This window comes from Erinaceus europaeus, chromosome 3 (genome assembly GCF_950295315.1).
Source record: "Erinaceus europaeus chromosome 3, mEriEur2.1, whole genome shotgun sequence".
Taxonomy (NCBI): domain Eukaryota; kingdom Metazoa; phylum Chordata; class Mammalia; order Eulipotyphla; family Erinaceidae; genus Erinaceus; species Erinaceus europaeus.
Window position 1 is genome coordinate 31,601,942 of NC_080164.1, and position 15,725 is coordinate 31,617,666.

Consider the following 15,725-nt stretch of genomic DNA (forward strand, 5'->3'; position numbering starts at 1 on the left):
GCACAGGTTTCTGGCAGGAAATGCAGGATTATAAAGCACTAGAAATCAAGCAAACAAACAGTGGGCAAAACTAAGTCCAAATGTAAGTCAATGGAAATATATGACCTTTGCTTAGAAAAATCAAATGCACACATCACAAAAAAATGCAGCTGATTCCTTTTGCAAGACAATGGCCATCCTCAGGAAACCACAGGAACACACCCAGTCTTTGCAGTCTTTGCAGTAAGCTAACCTGTTTCTCCTAGAATCCTGCGAGGATCCTGAGAGCTCAACTTTTAAAAATTAACAATTTCTGAACACTAGAGCCCTATCAATTTTAATACAGTTTCCTATAGTGGATATCCTGAAATAATTTACCAGGTGTGTCTGGAATCTTGCTAATAGTTATTTTTTTCTCCAGATCACAAACATAGATATTTTTTAATATTTTATTTATTTATTTATTTTGGATAGAGGCAGAGAGAAATTGAGAGGGAAGGGGGAGATAGAGAGACACCTGCAGTACTGACTGCTTCAGCATTTGTGAAGCTCCCCCCCCCCACTGCAGGTAGAGACAAGGGGCTTGAACACTGCATATGTACTCTACCATATGTGCCACCACCCAGCCCCCAGAGGTGATATTTTTAATTTAATTTTTTTTATTTCTTTACTGGGAGATTAATTGTTTTACAGTCGACAGTAAATATAATACTTTGTACATGCATAACATTTCCCAGTTTTCCACGTAACAATACAACCCCCACTAGGTCCTCTGCCATCACGTCCCAGGACCTGAACCCTCCCCTACCCACCCCAGAGTCTTTGACTTTGGTGCAATACACCAACTCCAGTCCAAGTTCTGCTTAGTGTTTTCTCTTCTGATCTTGTTTTTCAACTTCTGCCTGAGAGTGAGATCATCCCATATGCATCCTTCTGTTTCTGACTTATCTCACTTAACATGAGATATTTTACCCACAATGACCATACTCCCAGAGGGATAGAGAATGGGAAAGCTATCAGGGGAGGGGATGGGATATGGAGATCGGGTGGTGGGAACTGTGTAGAGTTGTACCCCTCCTATCCTACGGTTTTGTTAATGTCTCCTTTCTTAAATAAGTAAATAAATAAATAAAAATGAGATATTTTTAAAATTTTCTAACCCAACAAACTGTAAGCAGGCATTCAGCTAGGACCAATGACAATCTCTCGTTTTCCACATTTGCCAGCAATGTTGTTTATTTACCTGGAGATATGGTCCACTTCCCGGAATGCCTCTCCCCCACTCACCCTGAAATTAATATTTCATATTAGCCCATTTCTCTCATAGCTGGCCTCCTCCTCCTCCTAACTTTCCACTGCTGGCTCAGTATCCTGGACCACAAAGCATTCAGAGGGATGCCACCAAATGTCAAGGTACATCCCTAACAGGGACTGAGGTGGCTCTGCCTGCAGGTAAATGAAGCAGTCAACCCAGTGTCAACCTAACATTCACTCAAGTTCCACGAACAAAGCAGCGAAGGAATGAGGGGAGGGTCATACCCACCCATCCACGAGCCCTCCAGTCTGCAAGAAATGAAGACCAGCAATTGCACTCCCAGGAGAGCACGAAGGAAGCATAGGGATAAGGAACAGAAAAAACACTGATTCAAAAAGGAACAGAGGGAGGAACATCCGTGCAACAGACAAGCACCAGAGACAATACCTAGAGGAGGACCCAAGGCGTGAACACTTGGAAGGAAAATAGGGGCAATGAAAGGTGAAGGCAGGTACAGGCGGCACAGGACATCAGACTCTCAGCTACTCTAAGTGGACACAGCGGGCGCCACCAAGGTTCACCCAGGTGAAGGCAGGTACAGGCGGCACAGGACATCAGACTCTCAGCTACTCTAAGTGGACACAGTGGGCGCCACCAAGGTTCACCCAGGCCAAAAAGCAGAGAATGACCAATGTCCAGCCAGCAGAAAAGACAAGCCCTTCCACACCATACACACACTGCACTCCGCCATGTTCAAATGGAGAATGATTCGGAAGACTCTCGGAACATTTTTCTTTATATCCAAGTTAACAGAGTTACTTGGAATTGAATCTAAATGAGATTAACAAATTCTAATGATGGGTTATGATAAATTCCCATTAGTTCAGATCGTCACAAGTATGGGATTTGTGGGTTCCAGCCAGTCTGACTATAAAGAGAAAGTTTGCTAAGTAAATTAAGAGAGCAAATAAGGTTATCAGAGGAGCACGTTCTTGGGGGACCCTTTAAAATCCTTCTCCCTAATTACAAAGAGCAATGAGGAAAACTTAGTGCAGAGAAGTAGGAAGAAGCAGAAAAGAGAAAGCACTCATGATCCTATAAAATTCAACTGTTAACAATTCGTTATGTTCCCTTCCCATCTATTTTCTCTCGCCTTTCAATTCTCCTATCAAATGTAATTGACATGGAACTGTCTGTCAAGCTCTATATCTTGCTTTTCAGATCCATATTTAGGAGAAACGCTTATTTTCCACTGCTGTAGGAAATACCTGCTAACCTATGACCACTGATGTGCTCATTTCAAAAAGCCTTAGTCATTCATTTAAAAGACTGAATTGAGGGAAAGTATAGTCAGGATGTTGCAAGAGTACATATACTAGGAATAATACAATTATGTGCCTTCCACATTACTCCCAAATTCTGACTTTTCTCTAAATGAAAATGAGTTGAAACAAGAAGTCTGGTCTACCAGTTTTTTGGATGATCAGTGGTAATATCTTTTGTCCAGGTTTTCTTGCCAGAGTATCCCCTTGACTTAATGAAATACTAAGGGCCATGTAGTGGTATACCTGATAGAGTGTGCATGTTACAGTGTGCAAGGACTCAGGTTCAAGCCCCCAGTCTTCACCTGCACGGGGGTAAAGCTTCACAAGTGGTGAAGCAGTGCTGCAGGTATCTCTCTGTCTCTTTCCCTATCTCCCCCTTCCCTCTCTATTTATGGCTGTCTCTTCCAACAAATAAAGATTATTAAAAATTGGGTGGGAGTTGGGCTGTAACGCAGCGGGTTAAGCACAGGTGGCGCTAAGCACAAGGACCCGCATAAGGATCCTGGTTCAAGCCCTGGCTCCCCACCTGCAGGGGTGTTGCTTCACAAGCGGTAAAACAGGTCTGCAGGTGTCTATCTTTCTCTCCCCCTCTCTGTCTTCCCCCTCCCCTCTCCATTTCTCTCTGTCCTATCCAACAACAATGACAACAATAATAACTACAACAATAAAACAACAAGGGCAACAAAAGGGAATAAATAAATAAAAATAAATATAAAAAAAATTTTTTTTAATTGGGCAAGGGTAGATAGCATAATGGTATGCAAAGAGACTCTCATGCCTTAGGCTCCAAGGTCCCAGGTTCTATCTCCCGCACTACCATAAACCAGAGCTGAGCAATGCTCTGGTAAAAAAAAAAAAAAAAAAAAAAAAAGAATAAAGAAACAGTACACAGAGTCTAAGAAAGGTTAATTCTTTGGCTAGAGCCAAAGAATTAACCCAATCTCCAACCTTCTGTGTCCCCACGTTGTGTATCCCACTCAAACAGCTCTACTGAGCCCTCATCATCTTAGTCTCACATTCCTAACACTCAACACCATTCCTGGCACAGAAATTTGTCAAAAAGTGTCAAATGGCCAGTGTGTGGCAGAAACAGAGTTCAAGTGCTCTATGTCAGTACCTTCTGGCTTGACCCATTCCTTTCAATATTACAAGCTTCTTCTGAACTATGAGTCCATCTCTTAAAATGGCAGCTGCTAAGGTGTTCTCAAATAGCTTTGTTGTTTTGCAGTCTGCTGAGCATTGAAATCAATCTCTCTCTCTCTCTCTCTCTCCCTCCCTCTCTCTTTCTCTCCTGCTGCATGTGTTCTACAACTCAAGTCGAAATTTGTAAGCAGTCACTGAACTTTAGAGCTGGCAGGATTTAGAAGTTATCTAGGCCTTAGTCCCCACTGGGCAAATGAGGTAACTGAGATAAGAGAACCAGCCCATCGTAATACATTCCAGTCAAATGTCAATGATGGAATGAATGGAGAAGCAAAAGGAGATAGCTCCTTGAGTAGACCACACTCCCTACCCTACTCATGTATGGAACTCCTGGGTTCAATCCCCAGCACCATAAAGAAGGACCATGAACAGCACCAAAGGCATCTCCATGAATGATGGCTCCAGTTCTTCTTCTGTCCTCTCTTCTTTGCCCTCTCCAAAGTATACAGATTTTTAAAGTAATAATAAAGGAATGGGAGAGGCAGGAAAGATAATGTAATGGTTATGCAAAGAAACTCCATGCTTGAGGCTCCAAATGTCCCAGGTTCGGTCCCCTGTACCACCATAAGCCAGAGCCAAGCAGTACTCTGGTAAAAATAAACAACAGAACAGGACAGGACAGGACAGGACAGGACAGGACAGCACAAGGTAGGGTAGAATAGAATATAGAGAGTCCCTCCACCAGCCTATAAAGAATTGTTAATATGTTACTTATTTTGGATAGAGACAAAAGAAAAAAAAAAAAAAAGAAGGGACAAGGGAGACAGAGAGAGAAAAGGGGGGAGAGAGAGAGAGAGATACCTGTAGTTGTGTTTTACCTATCATGAAGCATCCCCCTGTAGATGGGGACTGGGGGTTTGAACCCAGGTCCTTGCACACTATAATGTGCACACTCTGCTACATGTACCACTGCCCAACCCCTCATCCTGCGACTTTAATGAGCACCTAAGACACATACCAATCAGCAACAAATAGAGCACAGCACCAGTGGACTGGCCTGCAACGTAAGCCCCTTAGTACAGGGGTGTAGTTTGGAATAACTCAATTCACCCAATATCCTACAGTTAAGGAAAGAGGGTGGTGGTTCAGCCACACGCCCGGACATTGAATGTCTTCCAAGGTCTATGCCAGGAGCACAGAGTCTCAGAGAATTCCAGGGTCTTCTGTGTAAAGAGGGTCTGGGACAGTTGGAAAAATGGGACCAAACCAGCACAAGAAAGAAGGGTCAAAAAAAAGAGTCTGGAGCCCACAAAGAACTAACAGTTTTCTAAAGAAGAGATACACATGGTCCACAGACACATGAAGAAATACTCCACTTCAACGGGCCAGGTGGTAGGGCACCTGTTTGAGCGCACATGTTACAGTGCACAAGGACCCAGGTTCGAGCCCCCGGTCCCCACCTGCAAGGGGAAAGCTTCACAAGCGGTGAAGCAGGGCTGCAGGTGTCTCTCTGTCTCTCTCCCTCTCTATCACCGCCTTCCCTCTCAGTTTCTGACTGTCTCTACCCAACAAATAAAGATAATATATATATATATATATATATATATTTATTTATTTAAAAAAAAGAAATACTCCACTTCACTTATCATTCGAGAAATGCAAATTTCTACACTGAGATACCATCCCACACCTGAGAGAATGGCTTCCATCAACTAACCAGGAAATGGCAGGTGTTGGAGAGGCTGTGGAGGAAAGGGAGCTCTGCTACATTGCTGGTGGGAATGCAAACTGGTGAAGCCCCTTTGGAAGACTGTATGGAGAGCCCTTAAACAAATGCAGATAGATACCTTATTATCCAGCAATATCACTCTTAGGCATTTAGCCAGTAGGCACTCAACCACTAATCTGAAGGGACATATGCACCTCTATGTTCATAGCTGCGTTATTCACAAGAGCCAAGGAGTGGAAGCAGCCTAAATGCCCATCAACAGATGACTGGCTCAAGACGTTATGGGATATATACTCCATGGAATACTACTCTGCAATAAAAAAAGGTAATATTGTATCCTTTGGAACAAAATGGATAGAAGTGGGGATGATTATGTTTAGAGAAATAAGAGACGAAAGATAACTGTATCAGATGGTTTCACTCATATGGGGAATCCAAAGATCAGATTTATATGAGGTTGTCCACAAAAAAAAGAAAAAAAAATCCAAACAAAATAGAAGCAAACAAACTGCTTGTAAGATTTATGAAAAAAAACTTTGGGAAGGCAGGGGATACAGAACTTTGGTGGTGGGTGTGGTGTGGAACTATACATTATAATCTTACAATCTTGTAACAAATTATTAGTAACAAAAAAAAAAAAGTCTGGAACCCAACTGTCCCCCCTGAAAAGGCATTGGGGAGCTCACAGAATGGTAACACGGGCTCAGGTCTATCAGTCAAGATTGCCAAAAAGATAGAACCAAGAGAGGAAGTTTGGAGGCCAAGAAGTGCCACAGACAGACACGTGCAAGCTAGAGAATGTCAATGGGCCAATTCCATAGGAAAAGCTCTGAGAACCAGGAGCACTGCAGTCCCAGGACAGAGGACGATGGATATTCCAGCTCAACCAGACAGAGCACAGCCCCCTACTACCTTTCTGTGAGTCTACTCAGGCCCTTAGTGGGTTGGGTGATGCTCTTTGGTGAATGTAGAGTCTCTCTCTCTCTCTCTCTCTCTCTCTCTCCCTTCCTCCTTCCCTCCCTCCCTACTCCCTCTCTCTCCCTTTTAATAAATACTTTCATTTTTTCTTTCTTAGGTTATTTATCAAAGTAGTTTTAGTTTAATGAGATGGAGAGAGGGAAAGAGGGAGAGGGAGAGGAAGAGGGGGATAGAGGGAGAGAGAGAGAGAGAGAGAGAGAGAACAGAGCACAGCTCAGTTCTGGCTTATGGTGATGCTGGGGATTAAACCCCAGACCTGAGAAACTCAGGCATTAAAGTCTTTTGCATAACCATCATGTTATTTCCTCTTCCCTAGTGTTATTTATTTTTAATGAAAGAGAAAGGGAGAGAGAGACATGGAGAGAGAGAGACACAAGAGAAAGAAAAGATACTCAGAAAGACCAGAGCAGTGCTCAACTTCAGTTTATAGTGGTGTTGGGAATTAAACCTAGGAGCTCAGAGCCTCAGACATGGAAGCCTTTTGCATAACCATTAGGCGGTCTCCCCAGCCCTTGAATCTTTATTTTTAAAAATATTTTATTTATTTCATTTTTGATGAGAGAGATGTAGAAGGAAAGATACAGAGACCAGAGCACTACTCAGCTCTAACTTATGGTGATGCTGGGGATTGAACCTGGGACTCTCAGAGACTCAGGTACAAGAGCGTGGCCTTTTTGTACAAACCACCTAGCTGGGCATGTCTTAGCCCTGTTAGGTTGACAAAAAACGAGATTGGTGAGACAGCTCACCTGGGAGGGTCCTTGCCTTGCTCTGTGTGTGACCCAGGTTCAAGCACAGTACCCCCCACACAAACAAAACTATCAGTGCTATGGTGTGCTCTTTGCTTCTCTTTCCTCTTTTTTTTTTTTTTTAATTTTCATGAGAAAGATAAAGATCAGAGAACTGCTCAGCTGTGGCTTACGGTGGTGCTGGGGACTGAACCTGGGAGCTCAGAGCCTCAGGTATGGAAGTCTTTTGCAAATCCATTATGCTCTCTCTCCAGCCCTCTCTCTATCTAAAAAAGTCAACTCAGAGTGAAGCCCTGATGGGGAAAGAAGAAGAAAAAAAAAAAGTGGAAATTCCTAAGAATCTTTCCAGATCCATGATTTTCATGGGGTTGCTTCCAGAATATTTCACAATCCTGCAGCCTGGGAGGTGGCACAGTGGGAGAAGCACTGGATCCTCAAGCATGAGGTCCTGAGTTCAATCTCCAGCATCACAGGTGCCAGAGTGATGCTCTTGCTCCCTCCCCCTCCACCACCTCATTAATAAATAAATCTTAAGATGAAAAGACCACCTACCACTCATCTGGGTTCTCCACATATGGCATCAACACCCCGTCCTAACACCCTATCAACACCTACGAACAGGCAGAGATCTACCAAGAACAGGAAATTCAACTGGAGTGGGTCATGGGGACGTTCAGAAGGTGTCAGGAGGTCTCATACCATTTAAGTCCAAGGAATACCCTGCAGATCCCTTTGTGCAGCCCCCAAGGTCAGGGGTGTCATCGGGGATGTGTCAGAGACCCAGAGCTGAGTCAGCAGATGTGAGCTGGCCCACTCCTCAGAAGGCCCACTCCTCTGCAGCGGGGGATATGGTTCAGCCAACAAAGCTTTGCATGCATGAAGTCCTGGGTTCAATCCCTGCCTCCATATATGACAGAGCAGTCCTCTGGCCTTTCTTCCATAAAACATATATATTATGAAATCCCAAAATAATAGCAACCCCCCCCAACCCCAAACCATGCCCTCACGGTGTCCTCGCAGAAGTTTCAGTACCAGTACGTGTGCATGCACACACGCTCTGAATCGAGACCACAGTCTAAGGCAAAAGATAACACAGTGTGAAGATGAAAAGAAGTCTTTAGTGGCAGAGACCTACCCAAGAACATTTATTATACATGGGACATTTTTTTTCTTTTTTTTAATTAGAAAGATAGGAGGAGAGAGAGAAAGAACCAGACATCATTCTGGTACATGTGCTGCTGATGATTAAATTCAGGACCTGCTTGAGAGTCCAATGCTTTATCCACTGTGCCACCTCCTCAACCACAAGAATGTTTATTTTATCTTATTTTTAATTTTTTAATTGTCTTTATTTAGTAGATAGAGACAGCCAGAAATCAAGAGGGAAGAGGGAGATAGAGAGGGAAGAAACAGAGAGATACCTGCAGACCTGCTTCACTACTCGCAAAGCTTCCCCCTGCAGTTGGGGACAGGGGGCTTGAACCTGGGTCCTTGTGCACTGTAACATGTGTGCACCACCACCCAGCCCCCTTATTTTATTTTTTAATTTTTTTAAAGATTTTATTTATTGATTGATGAGAAAGATAGGAGGAGAGAAAGAACCAGACATCACTCTGGTACATGTGCTGCCAGGGCTCGAACTCAGGACCTCACGCTTGAGAGTCTGATGCTTTATCCACTGTGCCACTTCCCGGACCACCCTTTTTTTTTTTTAAGATTAATTTATTGGGAGCCAGGCAGTGACACACCCCTAAGGTGTACATCTTATCATGTGCAGAGATCTGGGTTCAAGCCCCCAGTCCTCAACTCCAGGAGGGAAACTTCACCAGTAATGAAATGATGCTATAGGTTTCTCTCTTTCTCTCTCCCTCTCAATACTCCCTTCCCTCTCAATTTGTGTCTATCCACAAAGATAGAAAGAAGAAAGTAAGAAAAGTGTACCCTTCACTATCAAGTGGGACAAAAAAGAAAATGGCTTGGTTTAATTCTTGATTCTTCTATTTCCTGCTGACAGCACTAAATACCTGATTTCGTATTCTCAGGCTTTTAATTTAAAAAGAAGAAAAAAAAAAAACAGTGTCAGACTGTGATGCACCTGGTTAAGCATACACATAACAGTATTCAAGGACCTGATTTAAGTCTCTGGTCCCCATGTGCAAAGGGAAAACTTCACTAGCAGCAAAACAGGGCTGCAGGTGTCTCTCTCCTTTTCTCCATCTCCCCCTTTCCTTTCAACTTCTCAGTCTTTATCCAAAATAAAAATAAGTGAAATACAATATTTAATGGGTTTGGAAGTATGGTGGAGCAGTGCTTTGGTGTCTCCCCCACCCCGTCTGCTGTCTCTCTCAAAATACAGAATAAAAAGTGAGCTGAGAGGCAGCTCAAGGGATTCGAACATGAGCGAGACTGAGTTTACTCCCAGATACCACATTAAAAGAACATGAGCTGTCTAGGAGGTGGTACAGTGGATAAAGTGTTAGACTCTCAGGATTGAGGTCCCAAGTTTGATCCCTAGCAACGCCATGTGCCAGAGTGATAGCTATTCTCTTTCTCTCTCTGCCTCCTCCTTTCTCATAAATAAGTAAATAAATAAAATCTTCTTTTAAAAAATTTCTTTAAAAGACCCAATTTGTTCCCATGTTCTGGCTGGAAAGAAAGAGAGAGAGAAAAAAAAAAGTCATGTACATAACAGGCTCCACGTTGAAACTTCACGCTCTGTGGTTTCATTTCTGACACTCTGCTGGGCACTCGGGAATTCACAACTCTGGCTGTCCCCATCAGCATGCCTGGCTTGTCACAGACACTGGCACTGTGCCAAGGGAGGGAAATGGGGCTGGCAAGGCCTAATGGTTTCATCATAGAGCCGGGCATCCTTCAGGAACCTGAGAGCTCAGACACTCTGACATCATCAGTGCTGAGCGGGGGACCAATTCTAACCTTCTGCCTCCAGGAAGGCCTCTTATATGAAGCCCATGAGCCAGATCTATGCCAGAGAGACACAGAGACAAATCTAGAGAGATGGGACAATTGGCAACATTTGGGGTGGGATGTGACAGCAAATGGACAGGAGATAGCTTTCTCGGTGACAGGAAGGTTCTGAAACAGGAAGATGGGTATGTCTGCACATCTCTGTAAATCTACTACAAACACAGAATCGTGCACTCTAAGCAGGTACACTTCTTGGTATGAACACTGTATCTCAGTAAAATGCTTAGTTAAAAAAATATATAAGAGGGGGGAGTCTGGCGGTAGCACAGCGGGTTAAGCAGGTCTGCAGGTGTCTATCTTTCTCTCCCCCTCTCTGTCCTCCCCTCCTCTCTCCATTTCTCTCTGTCCTATCCAACAACAACACCAATAACTACAACAATGATATTAAAAATAATAATAATAATTACAACACCTGCAGCACTGCTTCCCCACTCATGAAGCTTTCCCCTACAAGTGGAGAACAGGAGTTTGAACTTGAGTTCTTGCACATTGTAATGTGTGCATTCAACCAAGTGTCACCACCAGTCTCTGGCATGAAAGTCTTTCTCACATAACCATTATATGATCTCCACCACCTGCAAAGGCATATTTCAACTAGGGAATCAAGATATTAAGGCAATCACAGAAGGCCTCCAAGAGGAGGAACTATATAGCTCCCCCCCCAAAAAAAAAAAAAAAGCCTTTTTCCTGTCTTTTTCCTGTTTTGACTACATAGCAAGAATGTAAAAATTCTAGCCCAGGAGGTGGCAAAGCAGGTAGGACACTGGGCACGCATGCATGAGGTCCCAGAGTTTGATCCCAAGCATCACATATGCCAGACTGATGCTGTCACCCTCCCCACCCTCCCTCTCCCATGTTAATAAATAAAAACATCTTTTGAAAATTGAAGGATCCTAAGTGTGCCTTAGCCAAGAGTCAAAGACTCACCCATCACTTTCTCCTCAAAGCAGACTTCTTGCCTAATGAGGCAGGTAAGATTGAAGCCTGTACCACCCCCCCCCCAACCCCACACCTGCCCATTCCACCTCCTGGTTTCATCACTAAAAAGACAATACCAAGAAAAGACTGGCTATTGGCTTAACAAGGTGGGAAAATGATGGGGGCACACTTAGCTTATAAAATAAATAAATAAAAGAGCACCCGAGAAAGTATCAACCCTGCCTCACTCCCCAGCAGGCAGAGGAGTCTGCAATCTCAGAGGGCATCTTTAGTGAGCCAGGCCTCATAAATACAGAAATATGAAGCTTCGCCTTTGAAATTCAATTTTACTTGAAACAACTTGGCCAAGGTAGGGCTCTCTAAAGGATTTACTGTGCTTTTCAGATGATAAAACAAAATTTTTTTTTTATTCCTTTGGATGAGTATCTTGCTCATCAGAGCCTAAGAAATGTTCCACCTGTCAAACTGCATCGATTACCGGCCCTTACATAAAAAAACCCAAGTCACCAAACTCCAGCCACATGTGTGCGCGTGCGTGTGAAAGAGAGAGATGGGAAATGACGTGTGTGTGTGTGTGTGTGAGAGAGAGAGAGAGAGAGAGATGGGAAATGACGTGTGTGTGTGTGTGTGTGTGAGAGAGAGAGAGAGAGAGAGAGAGAGATGGGAAATGACATGAAAGCCCCCCCCAATCAATAAGTAGCACTGATAGAGCCCCAAAGCCCCCTCCAGTATCTCCATATACGATTACCCTCTATCATCCCCTGATTAAAATTTCAACCCAAAGGGACAGGACAAGAGGCACAAGAGATGCACAGATGCATGGCTTCTGAGTGGGCACAGACATGCTAAAAGACCCAAGGAGACCTCGGGGGCTGGGAGGAGGGCACCATGGCGAGTCCCCAAGTAGCAAGTCATTAAAGTCTACAAGCACCCTCCTTCCCCAGCACAAATAACACCAGGCACTGACAAACCAGCAAAACACACATAATCCCCCATCAAGTCTGGGCTTGGCACCTCATAAATTGGAAGCCTTATGCCACAACAAACAAGCATGATTTCGGGCTTGCCGGCATGCTAAGTTCTAATACAAACCCGATCCCAATGGAGATAAAAACTTTCAGCTGCCAAGGAGCTCGCTCTCCGGTGCCAAATAAACTCTGGGGCTCCTCATTCATAGCCTGGATTACCCTTGGCTCAGAAACAGTGCTTGGTGACCCTAGGTGCTAGATGAAGTCTGAGAGAGGAAGTAGAGGAGTCAGGGGTAGACATCGTGCCTGGTGCACAAACACCTGATGTGGCATATTCCGTGAATGGCAACCCTTGGAATCGTGCATGCAGAGCCCCGGGTGCACTTTATAAAATGGTACTGCAGCAGCTCCTGGGAGAGACAGAACTCTGTGAGTGGGAGCCAGGCTCAGCCCGGCTGGGGAATGTACACCAAGTGGCTCCCACTTCTTGTCCAGCCTTAGCTTACATTTCTAATTCTGCAAAGCCTGGCTCACAGACCAAGGCATTCAGCTAATTCCAGAAAAAAAACTCTGTCCAGGCTCTTTCCTTTCCCCCACAGCCTGCCCACCCCACCCCCCTCAGGGCTTGTTGGAAATGAATGGACCCTTGGCTGGCATTTGCGCAAATCTCTGTCCTACTGTTTTGACTTGCTCTTATTTCTCCACAAGTGGAATGGCCTTCCAGGCATCCCATGCCCAGTGCCAGATCTCCCAAATTGTGACGGTATGTCGACATCTACTTCCACTTCATGAACTGTGAAGGGAGGGTGCAGGCAAATCTTGAACTCCGCACCACGCCCAAGGACAGAGCCCCTTAGCCTTCCTTCCCCCTGCCACATCATCCAATAAACCTCAAGAGCCCAGTAATCACAGGAGCTTGCAAAAGTGAAACAGAAATAAACCTAGGTCCAAAATGCCAGTTTGCTTGAGAAAAAGGGCTAGTTTTACATTGGGGGGGGGGGGGGAAGCAGCTTTTGATCTATCTTTCCAGCTGAGAAAAGCAGACTAGATTTTCTTTACATCGTCAACACTGAATCTGATTGGGGGGAAGAGAACAGGATTCGGATCATAACCCCCCCCTCCAAGATATAACATCATTTTATGAGGCAGGAAAGAAAACAGAAAAAAGGAGGGAGGGAGAGAGAGAGAGAAGGGAAGGAGGAAAAGAGGCCGCATTAAATCTGAAGGAAATTTTCATTTATTGGGATTCCTTGGATTGCCATCAGCTGAGAGTTGATGGTTTAGGTCAGGCACCCCTGGAAAACTAACCACAGGAACCAAACCAGAGGGCTCTGGCAGACATCACATATACCTGCAGAGCATTTCAACTTCCCCAAGAGACAGAGGACACTGGGGGACGCATCCACAGCCTCCTGCCCAGCTCATTCCATTTTGAGCCACCATGAGGTCGCCTGCTCCCTTGGTGAGAGTCGTGCTGACTGGGAAGGAAAGGTCCCCAGAATAAGAAACCACAGCGACAGAGGGAAGGAGTCACTGTCTCTGGCAGACTTTGGGCGGCGGCAGGGCCGCTTCAGCCAGCTCACCCCGCTGGGCGGCTGCCAGCCCTGTAGTCCCTGTAGTGCGGTTGGCAGCACTCTCTCCCGCAAATGAATGGTAGAAGGCGCGGTGTGCGTCTCCACTGCAGCTCAGCGTCGAGGAAGGAAGCTTCAAACTAAATCATTTTAAAAAAACGTAAGAGGTCTTGCTCGGACCTGCAAGGCCCGCAAGAAGGAGGGGTGGGAGAGGAGTGGGTCCAAGGCCCAGGCCCCAAAGCAGGACTCGCTAGCCCTGGCAAACACCTTCCTCCGGAGGGAATGGGTGTTGGCCTGGAGGAGAAAGGGGATGGCCATTGGCGCGCCGGGGCTGGGGTGCCCTGGGGCTCAAGCGCCACTTCCACGGCGCCGCGCTCGGATCCACTCGCTGCATCCCCCGGGGCTTGGCACTTGTTGAGCAGAAGGGCTGTCGCCTCCCGCAGCCGCCGCCTCCAGCCAGGAGAGGTGCCCCAACTGGCAGCGCTGGAGCGGGGGCAGCCGGAGAGGCTGCGGGTGCGCGCTCCCGCCAGCCCGACTGGACGCAGCTCCGGAGATGCCAGGAGGCGGCGGCGCAGCAGGCAGCCTAAACTTTCTTGAATCTCTGTGCTTGGCTGTTAAGTTCGGGCGGCGAAGAGAAGCACGAAACGCTCAGAGAAAGGTGGGGGATGTGCACGGCCCACCCACGATATGTATAAAAAATCCGCAACCCACACAGATGAGAGCCAATGAGCGCGGCACCTACTGTGTGCCAGGTATTGCGGTGGGTCAAGCGCTATCTTTAGTGCGTCCTCATTTTCACTGCCACGACAGCCCCCCCCCCAGTCCCCCCAGGGAGAAGCTGCCCCCGATTCTGCAGATAGCGACCCAGGGAAAGTGGCGTGACCGGCCCTGGGCGCAGTGCGGACCATGGCCGGGCCAGGACTCCAACCTCTGGAGCGGGGCTGGGGCGCGTTGCCCCGCGGCCTGGGAAGGAGGCAGAGGGTGGCTCGGCCCCTCCTGTGGCCCAGAGGACACTGGCGACCCACGTGGGCCTCGCGGACCTGACCCCTACCCCGCCCCGCCTCGAACGCCGCTGGGGCTGCTGCCCCCAGGACCCTGCGGTGCTCTGGGTGCCAGCGCTCCGCACTGCACCCGCCCGGGAGGACGCGGGGCCGGATCGCCCACGCCCACTCCGCCATCCCCACCCAGAGCACAGCCGCTCCCACCAGGCACCAGCACCGCACTGGTGCCCAGCTGCAACTGCGCCCCACACACAACCCCACAAACGCAGTCCAAATTGTGCACACCCCACTACACGCGCGCGCGCGCGCACACACACACATGGATGCCCACGAGGGCACGCCATTCCAGGGACAAGCCGCCATCCTCGGCCACATACAACTCCACACTCACGACACGCAGGGAGCTCCGCACACCGGTGCACACCCGCAGCCCGCCCCTGGTCTACCTGCTCCGGCGCAGGACGCGGTCCGCCGGCTTCCCGAGCTCAAGTTCTGCGCGGCGGGAGCTGGGGCGGGCGCGGGCCGCTGGCCGGGACGAGTGCGCCGAGGCGGGGAAGGTGGCTAGGAGCGCGGGCCTTGGTGCGCCCGCAGCCGCTGCGCCGGCCCTAAGCTCATCGCCGCCCACAAAGACAAAAGGGAGCGGCCGCAAGCGAGGGAGCAAGCGAGCGAGGTGAAGGCGTCCGCCGGTCAGCCCCTCCGCCGCCTGCAGCCGCCGCAGCCCGCCTGCCAGCCCCGCGGAGGAAAGGACGCGAAGGCGGGACCCAGAGGCGGGGGCTGAGGGCGGGGCGCGCGGCCGGGGGCGGACACTCAAGTTTCCCGGGACCCGCCCCCGCCTCGGCCACGCCCCCACCCAGGCCACGCCCCCGGTGCTGCTCCGGTCACGCCCCCTGCTGGCCCTGGCGCGCTTGTCTGGGCTCTGGCCTCGGGGACCCGGGGCTGCGCTCCGGCTCTCGCGCGCTCTCCGCCCGTTCTCCGCCCGGCCGCCGCCCTCCCCGGCCCCGCCCCGCGGCCAGGGGCGGAGCGGACCTCCGGCCCTGCCCCCCTGACCTTTGGCCTCTGGCCTGCGGTTGTGGGAGAGGCCGGGAGGCGGCGCCCGGGCG

The 15,725-nt window shown here is 48.0% G+C and overlaps 1 protein-coding gene across 3 annotated transcripts in view; it reads right to left on the reverse strand.

Moving 5' to 3' along the window:
* Positions 1-15,519, reverse strand: part of HPCAL1 (hippocalcin like 1) — a 110,041-nt gene extending 94,522 nt beyond the window's left edge. For 2 of the 3 annotated variants that reach the window (XM_060186991.1, XM_060186990.1), the window contains exon 1: positions 15,072-15,519. The gene's annotated coding sequence lies outside the window, so the exon portion shown is untranslated. The remainder of the gene's footprint in view (positions 1-15,071) is intronic. The other variant, XM_007529834.3, reaches the window with a different exon arrangement.
* Positions 15,520-15,725: the final 206 nt, after the last annotated feature.